This window comes from Ambystoma mexicanum, chromosome 8, assembly GCF_040938575.1.
Source record: "Ambystoma mexicanum isolate Mex_15411 chromosome 8, UKY_AmexF1_1, whole genome shotgun sequence".
In the NCBI taxonomy this organism is placed as follows: Eukaryota; Metazoa; Chordata; class Amphibia; order Caudata; family Ambystomatidae; genus Ambystoma; species Ambystoma mexicanum.
The window spans coordinates 198,195,317-198,208,828 of record NC_090929.1 but is presented as its reverse complement, the minus strand read 5'-3'; positions in this window follow the sequence as shown (position 1 = coordinate 198,208,828).

Genomic DNA, 13,512 nt, shown 5'->3' with positions numbered 1-13,512 from the left:
CCCTCTTCCCCTAGGACTCTGAAGAAATGGCTTCCCGCAGAGTGTCCAGGGCCGCCCGTCTGTCCCTGTTGGACGCCAACATGTCCTCCCTGAGTGATTGGCAAATGGAGTCTGTTGCCTGCTGTAGTTGTTCCATCTGCCTCACTGGGGGGACTATGGAAGTGGCCACCCTCTCCATAGCTTGAGCCATCATCTCAGATGCTGCTGCCTGTTGGTTTGCCATACCATATATGGATCTCTCCCATGCGGTATTGCCTGGTGGCGTATGGCCACCGCGTTGGTGGGCACCACACCTGTCTGGGGCAAGGCGAACTGTGCCTTGCTGTGTCGGCACTGCTTGAGGCTGCAGGACTGCCTTCCCCCTCTGATCTGCTGGCCCAGGAACAGGATCAGATGTTGTGGAGTGTGGCCCTGCATCCGTAACCACCAAAGGCGGACCTACCAACACTGACATCCCCATAGTGGGCTGTACCCCTGGTGCAGGTGGGTTGGACAGAACAGAATCCCTCCCAGAAACACCTACTTGCGAAGCCACATAGGTCTCATCATCCGAATCAACACCCGAAAAGAGGTCTGGTGAGGTGCACCCAGAGACACCCCTGGAGGGAACGGTCTGCAGCAAGTGTGGGTTCTCACCCACCACCACACCCTGTCCCCCACTGGTGCCCGGTCGTGCCTGAGATCCCTCCTGGGTCTGCACCATCTCCTCACCCTCAACAGCATCAAGTGTGTCATCCCCTGCAGAACCATGAAAGACAAAAAATGGAAACAGGCATTAGCACCATGGCACACAATTAGGCCTCACGAGGTAAAGAACCAGTACTTGATTGACACATGACCCACATGACTATAACTCTCCCATGCATGCACTGTCACTGAGTTTGAAGGGGAGGAAAATGTCAGACACTGATGACACCAAGATGGAAGAGCACCACATTACCTGCATGCTGGCTAGCAGAGCCATCACACATTGGCCTGTGAGTGGCATGTCCAATCCACATACATGATACATGCCATCACACAGATGGCATGTACCATAGGCATGTCACATATCATTTGACAATAGGGCTGAGATATGCGTAGTGAAAGTGGGGGGATCGAAACAATCAGCCTGAATGAACAATGAAAAATACGGAACAATGTTGTTGCAAGATGCCACTTCAAGGGCAACTGGCGTGATGTTGAACAAAAAGTCTACTGTGGGCAGAAGGGATACTGTAATACCCAAATCCAGGGGTGCAGAATGTTATGGATGAAGCACATGGGTGACCCAAACCACTCAGGCACACACACCCTCACCTGGCACTCAATCAGAACCCCTCACACACACAACATACACATGGATCACACACACATGCATGTGCACTCACCGGACAATGCCTCGTAATCTGGCAGATCTCCCACACCTTGGATCTGTTCCTCTGTGACGTAGGTTCCAGCAACAGACTCATGTACAGTGAGTTCAATGTCCTCTTGTGGAGACCCACCTCCAGTCACCAGAGTAGCGGCATGACTTGAGGCCAGCTTTTTCTTTGCCATGCGCTTCCAGCGCTTGTAGCACTCACTAGCTGTGCACCTCACTGATCCAAGGGCACTTATGATGTCCATGACGGTCTGCCAGTGTGCCTGACGTTGAGCAGGTGTGGTCTTGCACCCTGCAGTTATCAACATTTCGCTGTCGTGTGCGGACACATACTGCACAAGTGCATCACGTTCGGCTTCATTGAAGCTAGGCTTAATTTGCGTGCCGGACTGCGTAGCCCTGTCTGGGGTATCAGCCTGTAGTGGACGAGCACTCTTCCTCTTTTTTTTGGAAGGTGGTGGGGATCCTGAGTGGCCTACGCCGCCCTGGCCACTAGGGGCAGGAGCACCGGTGGACTGGGTAGTTGGAGTGTAGGAATGCACACTGAGCATGGGACTTGGTGCAGGCATTGGCTGAAGTGTTACGTAGTCAGGGGGAACTTTAGCAAGATGGACTGCGACCAACACTGCCCTGGCTGGGAGAGTCAGAGCTGGGGTGGATGGAGCTGCAGCTGCCCCTGCAGCCTCCCTACCCTGCCTACTCCGGGCAGCAGATGACATAGCTGCCCCTGATCCACGTGGCCTGGTGACACCAACTTGCACCGCCACACGTGGCCTAGACTTGGCGACCTGGAAGTCAGCCTGGGAGTCACCCTCTGCCAGATCAGGTGCCACAATGGGCCGGTCCAACAAGGGCTGATCAGAGATGGTGTCAGCAAAGTTTCCCTCAACTATTGGGGGTGGGGGCATGGGTGTCTCTGACTGGTCCTCCACACATGTGGGGCTAGGGGTACCCTGCAAATCCCTGCCACATCCCCTACCGCACCCACCACGGCCACCTCTTGAGGCTCGGCCACCTTTGCCACCCTTACCGCTTGATCGCCTCCCAACCATGGCACTGATGTTGTTGTGCGTATGGGATTTGCAGTAAACTATTGTCCTGGGCAATTGGGTGTCAAAGGGGTAGGGCACTAGATGGAATCCGTACCCTAGTGTTCTAGCAAGGCTGTATGTGACCCCTGGGGAAAGATGACGGGTCACGCAACGCACAGGCACCCCAAAAACAGAATTTAACGTGCATGCAACGACTCGTAGACCACGTGCATGAAAAAATGAACCCGCACTACGCTATGGCACCCAGAAACACAAAAATGAACGTACGCGTGTTACACGCAGTCTACAATGACCTCTGAAGGGGTACGCGACACACGGGGCAAGCACAGTTGGTAAATACGTGTGCGACTCACCGTCTGCCTGGAAAATGAGCGTGAAAAATATGCGTGTGTGCGCGTTGGCAACACCCCCGCCAAAAGAAGAATTGTACACTGTCTGAGGAGACAAGACAAAAGAAGAAGTGAACGCTAAGGGCCTTTCCTGAAAATACACGCTGACGTGCTAGATTTTCACGTGCCAAATCACTCTGTATCAAGCTGGCCACGCGTTCACACATGGAAGACCACGCTCCTGCCCAGAAGGCCGAATTACTGCCCCCCAGAGCCCCGAGCACGCTCCCACCTGCCATCTGCTGCTGCCTGATTGCCTGCTGCACACGTGCCCTGCCATTTGCTCCCTGCACGTCAGCCCGGGGTGCTGTTGCTGTGACCACCCCTGCTGGAACAGAAGGCTTCCGACTGCTATTCCATCGCTCCACAGCCCAGCCCCAGGACCCAGTTGCCCACCCACACCTGCCTCTGGGGTTGCCATGTCGGGCACTACACCATCTGGCACCACTGGCAACCCCCAGCCAGGGAGGCAGAGGGCCACCAGCTTCACTGCCACCGAAGTTGGTGTCCTGGTGGAGCATGTCCTGGGGCATTATGATGCCCTCTTCGGAACATCACGCGCCAACAAGGAAGGACGGGAGAGGATCTGGGACGATGTAGTGGTTGCCATCAATGCGGAGGGGGTGGCAACCCGTGACATCAAGCACGGCAAGAAGCGCTGGGAGGACTTCATTTCCATGACCCTCCACAAGGCCCGTCGCTTCGCGGAGGGGGGCTGGGCACGCCTGAGTGCCATCCAGATGAGGGTCCTGGAACGCGTAGGCCCAGCGCTCCACGCCCAGATCCTTCAGAGGCAGACCCGTCTGGAGTTGAGCGGTAAGTGGCCAAGCATTGCTGTGTGAGACAGTGCATGTTGCAGTGTGCTGGTAGTCTGATGCTTGCCTGTATGTGTGACATAGGCCATGTATGGATATGTGTGTGTGTGCAGGGACATCATGGTCATGCATGTGAGACCAGTTATGTGTGAGCCACATGGTTGGTGCATGTGTTATGAAGCAACATGGGGAGCTCTATGTGGAATGCACACATGAATGCATGGCTGTCTCTGTTCCTGGACATGGAGGGGTGTGAGGAATGGGTGCTGATGTCATGTACATGTATGGTGCACATGTGTGTGTGCCTGAGAAGTGTGTGTGTGAATTTGAAACGCCATGGATGCATGTGACTTTGAAGGCAACATCTTGGTTTACAGGGGCCCTTCTACATGGATGTTGATGTTGATTGCAGGCACATGGACTGTTTCTGCATGTGTGTTGCGTGCATTCGCCCATGTGTTGTGGAATGACAGGATGGAAGTGACATTTGACAGTGCCACTCATGTGTTATTGCTTCCTGTCTAGGGTATTTTGTACTGTACCCTGATGCTTGTGTTCTTTGTCTCCCTCTACGCAGCGTCAAGTGAAGAAGAGGGCGGAGACGGTGTTGGGAAGCCAAGCGGCGTGGATGCCTCCACTGGGCGGTGACGCAAGGCCCAGCCACCCTCCCAGGAATTACCATCATCCGGGAGCGAGGGGGCTGGTGCTGCGTCTGCCTCAAGGGTTGTGGCAGAAGGGCCGGGTGAGCACCCACAGGGGCTTCCAATGGCGGAAGACGGTGTAGAGACATCCAGGTTGGTGGTCTCCACAGAGGAGGAGGAGCCCGCTACTGAGCCGCACATGGGGCCTTGTGGGGATAGTACCACTGGTGCAAGTGGTGCAGTCCAGGGCCAGGGTCAGGAGGCAGCACAGGTCACCACGGAGGGGCCTGTGCATGTTGCTGTCCTTGACCCTGTGACTGCACCATCATGCACCAGCTGGGAGGCCCCGTCCCAGGCCCGTCCGCAGGTAGGGGAGAGTGCCATATCACCTGCCTCTCCACTACCTGCGGACGAGGGGTCCCGCGACCATATGGGATCCGTCCTGGTGGGTGTCGTGTTGCGCACGCGTGTCATTCGTGATGATGTGCGTTCTTCCTGGGTGGAGAACGCACGCCATCACGAAGAGCAGCATTGTGACGTGGCACTGCTGGGAGGTCCCCAGGTCGGAGGGTTCCTACATGTGACACGCACTCTGGCGGACCTCTCCTCCTCTGTGGAGGCTATGGGCCGGTCGTTCTCCACATCGTCATCCGCCCAGATTCCACCAGGGCCCCCTGTGGACCTGGCCTGACCAACACAGCCACCTTGGTGGAGCTCACATCCCTGCCACAGTCGGGAGTCAGTGGTCCAGCAGGGGTGGGCACCACAACTGGAGACCAGCAGATGGAGGATGTGCAGGCACCATCGGACAGAGCACATAGACAGCAGCAGCAGGAGCAGGCTGTAGGTGGGAGCAATGATGGCTCGGGGCATCAACATCAGAGGGGCAGGCATCGGCCGGAGGGCAGGAGGACACTGGACGGGAAGTGTCCTCCGTGTGGCAGCGGTTGGGCCATGCGATAGATGTGGAGCGGCAGCGGGCGGAAGAGGCACGGCTCACGATGGTCAGGGCGGAGAACTCCATGCGTAGGGCCATGAGGTGGGCTGAGTGCCTCGAGGCCATTCGCAGGGACCTGGAGTTCCAGATGTCATCGTCCCTGCGAACTCTCGTGGCCATGGAAGAGGACCGCCTCCGGGACATCGAGCAGGAGTTCGATGATGCCCTGACCCGGAACATCAACATGTGAGCCGCTGGACTTGTCCGCTGCCCCTGTAAATAGTTATTTAGTTAGTATTAGGTTTCCTTTGTTTTTTTCTTTATTTTGGACCTTTTGGACAATGGACTACATTTTTGTATATAGTTTTTTAACTAGATAGGAGTTTTTGATAGGTTTAATTTCTTCAGTTGGGATCATGGACCCTGGATTGTTCATCTGTGTATAGTTGACTGTTGGATTCTACTTTTTTGTTTGGATTTCCCCATGGAGCAATGATTTTCACTTTTCTTTTTCCCTTGGATTTCATTTTTTGAACTGTGACTTTGGACACCTTTCCTTTGGATTATGATTTGTTTTTTTTCATTATTTTATGGACATGCAGCTTTTCTTTTTAAATTTCCATTGTCATTTGTTTTATTTTTATTCCATGTTGCTTTCAATACATTTTTTTCTTCAAAGTTTGAAGTGTGGTATTATCTCATTGGTTTCATGCATGTCATGATATAGGTTTTGAGATTCACTTGCACCCATTGTGTGTGTGTGAGGGACATGTGTTAATTTACATACTTGCCATTGGGGTTGTGTCATGTAATTGGCATTTCTATGTGGGTGGGTGCAATACTTGGGTGGGTCTTTGGCATGTGGAGGCTGGCCATAAGGGCCAGGGATCTAGATTGTGATGACGTGTTGGCTGGGGGACATGTGTCAGGGCCTGCTGGCAGGTGACCTGCACTGCTGGGGGTGGGGGTGCTGGGGGACATGAGTGGGGGCCTACTGGCAGGTGCCCCACACTGCTGAGTGGTGGGTGTGCAAGGGGACATGAGTGGGGGCCTGCTGGCAGGTGTCCTGCACTGCTGGGGGGTGCGGGTTCAGTGGGACATGAGTGGGGGCCTGCTGGCAGGTGCCCCGCACTGCTGTGGCATGGGGGTGAAAGGGGACATGAGTGGGGGCCTGCTGGCAGGTGCCCCGCACTGCTGTGGGGTGGGGGTGCAGGGGGACATGAGTGGGACATGAGTGGGGGCCTGCTGGCATGTGCCCCACACTGCTGGGGGGTGAGGGTGCAGGGGACATGAGTGGGACATGAGTGGGGGCCTGCTGGCAGGTGCCCCGCATTGCTGGGGAGTGGGGGTGCAGGGGGACATGAGTGGGACATGAGTGGGGGCCTGCTGGCAGGTGCCCTGCACTGCTGGGGGGTGGTGCTGCAAGGGGACATGAGTGGTACATGAGTGTGGGCCTGCTGGCAGGTGCCCTGCACTGCTGGGGGGTGGGGGTGCAGGGGGACATGAGTGGGACATGAGTCGGGGCCTGCTGGCAGGTGCCCCGCACTGCTGGGGGGTGGAAGTGCAAGGGGACATGAGTGGGGGCCTGCTGGCAGGTGCCCCGCACTGCTGGGGGTGGGGGTGCAGGGGGACATGAGTGGGACATGAGTGGGGGCCTGCTGGCAGGTGCCCCGCACTGCTGAGGGTGGGGGTGCAGGGGGACATGAGTGGGACATGAGTGGGGGCCTGCTGGCAGGTGCCCCGCACTGCTGGGGGGTGGGGTGCAGGGGGACATGAGTGGGACATGAGTGGGGGCCTGCTGGCAGGTGTCCTGCACTGCTGGGGAGTGGGGGTGCAGGGGGACATGAGTGGGACATGAGTGGGGGCCTGCTGGCAGGTGCTCTGCACTGCTGGGGGGTAGGTGTGTAAGGGGACAAGAGTGGGGGCCTGCTGGCAGGTGACCTGCACTGCTGGGGGGTGGTGGTGCAAGGGGACATGGGTGGGACATGAGTGGGGGCCTTCTGGCAGGTGCCCCACATTGCTGGGGGGTGGGGGTGCTGGGGGAGATGAGTGTGTGCCTGCTGGCAGGTGCCCTGCACTGCTGTGTGGTGGGGGTGCAAGGGGGAAATGCGTTGGTGATCACTAGTGCAAGGTGACATGTGGCTTGGCTGGGGGGCATGCCCATGGTGGATGGGCTGCCTGCGGGACATGACCAGGGGTACAGGGTAGTCCCCTGTGGTGTGGTCTGCCTGCAGGGGCCGTGGAGGGTGTAGACGGAACACCTGGGAGGAACCACACTTCACAATTCACGTGTAGGACTCCCCTGCACCTCCGAAATACATGTACCCCACTCGCACAGGGCCTATCACGTGTGAAACTTCCTCGCACCCCAGAAATACAGGTACCCTGCTGAAATCGCGTGTGTGACTTCCTGCGCACCCCTGTAATACACGTGCCCTGCTGAAATTGGGTGTCAAACTTCCCCGCACCTTGAAATGCACGTACCCTGCTGAAATCGCATGGGGGACTTCCCGCGCACACCAGTGAGACACCTACCCTGCTGAAATCGCGTGTAAAAGTTCCCCGCACCCCAGTAATACTGGTACCCTGCTGTAATAGCGTGTAAAAATTCCCCGCACCCCAGTAATACAGGTACCCTGCTGAAATTGCGTGTGTAACTTCCCGCGCACCCTCGTAATACACGTGCCCTGCTGAAATCGCATGTAACAGTTCCCCGCAACCCAGTAATACACGTACCCTGCTGGAATCGCGTGTGGAACTTCCCACGCACCCCTGTAATACACATACCCTGCTGTAATCGCATGTTGAACTTCCCCGCACCCCAGAAATACACGTACCCTGCTGAAATCGCGTGTGGAACTTCCCGCGCACCCCTGTAATACACGTAACCTGCTGTAATCTCGTGTTGAACTTCCCGTGCACCCCAGTAATACACGTTCCCCGCTCGCCGTTTGCTGTTTGGCAGCCCTGTATACTGGTCCAGGGTTAGCGCAGCCCTTTGCGATGAATTGTGAATTTTGATGGCTTTTCCTTGCACAAGGGCGTTCTTGGGGGCGTAACTGGTGCAGCTGCAGGGTCGCTGCACCACTCTGCGGCGCGGCTGGTTTTGGAGGCTGAAATCCATGAATACGCTGTGCGCGGATATTGATTTTAGAGCACGCGGCTGGCGCAGACATTCGCACGCGCACACTGTGCGCCAGCCGCGTGCGCCACTTTTGTGCGTAATTCTATGAATTATCTTGATAGTGTTTATGGAATAAGACAACAATTGGACTACTGTGCTGGAATGGTGAAATTCGCTATAAACTCCAAGGAAGATCCACAAGAATTTCTAATGTACTTACTACAAGTACTGGAAAACAAAAACATACCTATAAATGAAATCTTCCAGATTTCATATATGTGGAAACATATATGCACTCTCTGCAACAATGTGACACAAGAACAAATCCCCAATGAGCGCTTTGTGTATATATCAATACCTAATTGTAAATCCGTTCCATTTGAGCAACTTGTACAAAATGCAAACCACGGTAAATGATGTTCCACCTGCAATTCAGATCATCGCTCCACGTTAGTAATACAAACACATAGTAAATACGTAATGTTAATGCTTCTACGTTATAATGCAGATGGTACCAAAAACAACTGCAAGCTGACTGGATTCACACATGGTCAAATATCACTTGGTAGGAAAACCTTCACAACAATAGGTATCATCTACCACACAGGAGCCACAACCAACTCAGGACACTACACTGCATATATAAAAAAGAAATGTGGATGGTTTGAATGTAATGATAGTACCATTACTCTAAATCTGAGATTACCAGCAAATCTTACAAATGCTTATTCAATGTTCTTAAACCAAAATTTGATAACTAAACTGTACTTAAACCTTAAGTACACTTGTAGTAAAAAAATATAAACTGTCACAATATTCCAAAAGCTATCTAACTGCCCAAAGATGCTACAACAACTAAACAGATAAATTAGGACTACTCAAATAAATCAAAAAATAGACAGTTAGAATACGCCAATTGGTATCTAACCGTCCCAAAATTTAGAAATATTCAAACAGATAAATCAATACCACGAAATTGTATCAACAAATAAACAGTTAGAATACGCCTACTGGTATCTAACTGCTCCAAAACTGTACAATATCCAAACAAATACCTAATATCTTACTGCTCCCAAAAACTGGAACAATCCAATGTATAAAGCATTAGCCAGAAAAAACAAGTAAACACTGAAAACAAACTGTAAGAGGATTCAATTCAGCACTACAGCCAAGTCAACGCCTAGTCTAGAATACTGAATGAAAACCCTTATTGATATATCTTTATGTCCAGTTCATGCGTTCTGGATGACTACCCCTATATAACACCCCTCTCTTGGAATCCTCCTGACCTCACTGAGCCAGGAAGTAGTTCTGTTTTGCAAGTTAAAAGGTTTATTTGGTAATTTAAACAATATATATATATATATATATATATATATATATCACGCTTTATAATAAATTAATAATTGAATATCACACTTAATCTGATATGATAAAGATTAACAACGGAGAATCTGGCACTAGCACACTTCTTTATAATCACTAAGGAGTTGACATGAAATGGATAAGATAGCAACAATACTTTTATGGTTTCCAATGGATGCAATGTGGAATGAAATGCAGTACAGAAAATAACTTGATAGGATTTCAGCAAAAGACAATGTAATCACTTTCTTGGACAATTCGCCCCCCCTTTTATGCAATGGAAGGAAATGGAAGGAAGGCACACAATTCTCAGAAATGCAATTCAAATGTAATTCAGTTCACCCAGCAACTTAGACTACAGAAGTTGAAAACACAGGCCCAAATGCTTTTAAATGTGCTGGCAATGAAGAAAAAAATATGCTAAAATGCTTTTAATTCCCTCTAGGAGGTTCAGGGTGAGTGAAATCAAGTTAATATTAGTCCAGGCTCACTTTAGCAAGGATCTAGGAGTAATTGGTAGGTTAAGCGAATTTCTGGCAAATGGAAGGCAAGAAGCAGCAGATTTTTACACGTGAAGAAATTTGCAAATCGCGGCAAAATTTGCGAATGCGTCTTCCGCGATTGCGGTAAAACTATAAGGGGTAGGAATGTGGTTCTTGGTGCAATTAAAAGCTAAGATTCTAAGCTTTCAGATGAAAGTTACTGCAAGTCTCTAAGACAAACGGTCGCGGAGATATGAGCGATTTAGTGAAGGTCGTTTTGGGTTTTGCAAATTTTAAACGCAACACTTTTTCAGCTTTAAAAATGATGGCAGAATAACACAATTGCTAAGCTGCAGTTCTACTTAGATTAAAAATGGATTGAATTATATGATTTTAACTAAGAGATGTGTTCTGAGTTTTGCTGAGTACTCACAAGAGATTTTGAACCGGAAAGCGACTTGGTCACGGACTTCAGTCTGGTCAGGTCTTCCCGAGTTCCGCTCACAGCGCCTGGCCTCTGGAACTGCTCACAGCATCGGGGTCAGCACTCTGGATACAATGGCCTGGTCTCTGCTAGGCACCGGTTCTCTGGGTCAGGTCCTGCCTTCTCTTTGGATATTTCTGTCACCGGGTTCTTGCAAAAGTTCTTGGCAAAATTCAGACGGCGTCAGCCGGCTGTCTGAAGAGTTCAGTTGCAAAAAGATTTTCAGGCCTGTTGACAAATACTCTTGCTGGCAGTGGCCTTTTTGGTTAAGGTTCTGTAGTCTCTGTTTATCTTGGAGTCTAAGTGTTGGCTCCTTGAAGGTTGATGGAGGTAAGTATGGATTTTTCCGTCAGAGCGTCCCGCTGCAGATGGAAATGAATGTCTCTACCTAAGTTTCAGTGGTCCATTTATATGTTCTGCAAGTGGGTGTGTGTGTTGGTCATAACTAAACTTGCCCCTCTCACTTGTCATTGGTCCAGCTTTCATTTCTCCCCTGATTGGGGGAGCTAAGTTGTGTCAGAGTGATGTCAGCCATTTATGATCTCTTGAAAAAACTCCCCTGTCATCTGTGCACCCAAATCTATATATGATCAAAATACATATTTCACAGTTACACAGTTGTTTGAAATTACATACCCATGTCACATATCACATGAGGTATACTCTGTCCCAAATCTGCTGTTTCTAAGAGCTTGCATTCAAAAATGGCAACTTTTAGCACTTTTTAATGTGCTAAACAACATTGGATCTTCATTAAATTTTATACAACTGTTCCTCACATATCTACCCACATACCAATGCATTTTCGTTTGTCTAGCTGAAACAGGGAGTCTGTAATATTAATGAACAGCAGGGTTTTGTCCCAGAATATCCCACGATTTGGAGTTTGGGCTTGAATTAAAGGTACATTTTTTAAATTAAGTCTCTCAAAGTTATACATTTCTGTCATTTGATTACAAAGAGTTATCAGTGTTTTTGTAAAATATATATTTTACTTTCAATTCAGTCCTCAGAGTGTTGGAGTCCGCCTCCAAGACTTGGGTGGGTCAGTCACATGTCTTCTGGCAGGCAGGCCTTTGTTGACAGTAAAACAGTAAAAATCAACATATTCCTTTCAGAGGAGAGGGGCCATTGTGTGGTCTCTGGGAAGCTGACATCAGGAGGCCAGGGAGCCACTTTGCATTTAATTAACAGAACCCTGTGATTTCCTGGCTTCTTGTGTTGAGTTCTGAAGTGTCAAGAGTTCTCAGGACAGGCAACCCCTTTGAACTTTTGATGAAATGAGACCCCTTTCTTTGCACTAGACAGTTTTGCAAGACAGCTCTCCTGTCAAAGTTTAGACCGCCAGTGCCGCCTTGAGGATTTTGTTGGTACTGCATGCAATTTTGGGATCTTTCTTGGATTAATGCATTCTAAACAGGAATGGTTCTTACATGGTAGTAAATCCTTGCTTAACATTGTTTTGATGGGGCTCCTTACAGTAAGATGGTTATGTGGAACCCCACAAAAGGGTTGAATCTTTAAAGTGGTCCAATGAGTCACGATTTCAGCAACTTTTTGACATCAGTAACAGTGGATTTTGTGAACAAAGACCTTTCTTTACACTGGTGGGTGGCAAGTTAGGCAACCATTTTGGTGTGCGCACAACTGTGCAGCTCTCCTGGATTCTGGGATGAAATGATGGGCGGCGACAGCGCATCCCCATCTTTACCCACTCCAATGATTTATTTTTGTTCTGGGGTAAAATGATGGGCAGCGACAGCTTAATCCCCACATTTACCCCGTCTAATGATTCCACATGGGTCAAAACCCTCCAAAAACCCCCCTGCCCGACTGCGCTTTGACTTGAGTCGAGGGGGAGTCGGTTGCAAGGGAGGTTTTGAACCCTGGCGCTGGTATGTCCACATTATCTTCTTCCAATTCTGTAGATGGCACAGTTCAGCATCTTCCTCTCCATCCGGTCAGATCGATCAGTTCTCCTCGCCGGTCCTGATGGGAATATTGGGCGGTACACTGGTCCCGTTGCGTCTCCGCTACCGGTCTCCGGATCGTCCTCCTTGGCCCGTCTCCAGGTTTTCTTTCTCCTAGGACGACAAAGGAAGAGCGGCAATACCTACTCATAGACGTTTTTCCACCACTGTTGAGATAGTGGGGCAGCATATGCATTTCATCATAACGAAACATTACATTCTTATTTTGATAAAAAACAGTATAACTAAGAGACAGTTTCATGCAAATCAAAATATTTTAGAGACTAGATGTGGTATGTTTTATGATTGGAACTGAATTAGTCTGAGACAGTACCCGCTAGGATTCCAGAGGATTCCTCCAGTTGTTGCAGAGCGTGCCTGGGATGGCAACACTTCAACTGGTTTATGTGGACCCACTTGTCTTCCCCCGCTGCCAAAGGACCTTTGGGGATGTGGATTTTGTAGGCCACAGGGGAGATCTTGTCGATGATCTCAAAGGGTCCCTTCCATGTAGGCAAAAATTTGCGCTGCTTGGCCTGGTTCCTTTGGAAGTTGTATAGATAGACGCGGTCTCCCACCTGATATTCCTTCCTGGAAGTTTTCAGGTCATAATGGGTCTTCATGCTATCAGCTGATCTTTCTAGATTCCGCTGAGCATAAGCAAAAGCATGTTGAAGGTGTTTCCTTAAATTCTCCACATACTCATGAGTTGTGGAGGCATTTATCAGTGTCTGCTCTTGGGTCCTGTAGAGCAAATGCTGCGGAAGCACCATCTTGCGCCCAGTCATCAACTCAAATGGTGACATTTTGGTTGCAGATGAAGGGGTAGATCTGATGGCCATTAGGACCAGAGGTAATCGGATATCCCAACTTGGCCCAGAATCTGCCGC